Source organism: Schistocerca piceifrons, chromosome 9 (genome assembly GCF_021461385.2).
Source record: "Schistocerca piceifrons isolate TAMUIC-IGC-003096 chromosome 9, iqSchPice1.1, whole genome shotgun sequence".
In the NCBI taxonomy this organism is placed as follows: domain Eukaryota; kingdom Metazoa; phylum Arthropoda; class Insecta; order Orthoptera; family Acrididae; genus Schistocerca; species Schistocerca piceifrons.
The window spans coordinates 38,067,907-38,068,899 of NC_060146.1; positions in this window are offsets into that span (position 1 = coordinate 38,067,907).

Consider the following 993-nt stretch of genomic DNA (forward strand, 5'->3'; position numbering starts at 1 on the left):
GCCCCAGTATAGCGAAAGTTATGGTGATTTTCGCGTACGACTGTGGTGGTGTTATCCTAACGCATTATATTCCTCCAAGGCAGACCGTCAGTGCACAGTATTACTGTTCGTTTTTGGAGCATCACCTGTGACCAGCTTTGCGAAAGAAGCGGCGACTTTTTCTGCGCAACCCACCCATCATTTTGCACGACAGTGCGCGGGCGCATATAGCGCAAGCTGTGGCTGCTCTGTTCGGTCGCTGGGGCAGGAAAGTACTGTACCATCAACCATACTTCCCGGACGTAAGTCCTCGTGACTTTGATTTGATTCCGAAGATGAAGGAGCACTTCGTGGCATTCGCTTCAGAGATTCGACAGGCAGTAGACCGCTCCATTCGCACCATCAACAGAACAGGCTCTGCTAACGGTGTACTACGCCTTCCACATCGCTGGCAACGGGCTCTACACAACGCTGGTGACTACTTTGACGGACAGTAAATAACACGTGCAAACATGTAACTCTTTTGTATCGGTTGTGAATAAATAGTTATGACTATTTAAGTTCCAACCCTCGTATTTACGAGATGACCGTGAGTGAGCGCCACCGATTATTCTTACAGCACATTTCTGAGCAGTGTATTCTTTCCAGAAGAGGGAGTACCCCGTAACATTATTACGTACTACATTAGTGAATGAAAATAAGCAAAATGTATCAAAAGTACCGATTTGCTTTTCCTAAGGATTTGCAATAATTCACAGTGTTATTATGATCGAAATGAGTTGTGTTAGGAATTCTAGAATACGACGGCGTCGAGTAAGTAACACAACGCATTTTTTCGGCCTATTTCGATCGAAAAAAATGTGAAATTTGTTGTGGAACATGGTGGAATATTCCCGCTTCAGCCCCTATAGTTTCATGGAGTTCCGATAGATGGCGGCGCTATCAGTAGCCTTCAAAATGAGGCCTGGCCGTGAGCAAAAGCATGGTGAGTCGTTGAGCAAGCCGTTGTTGGAA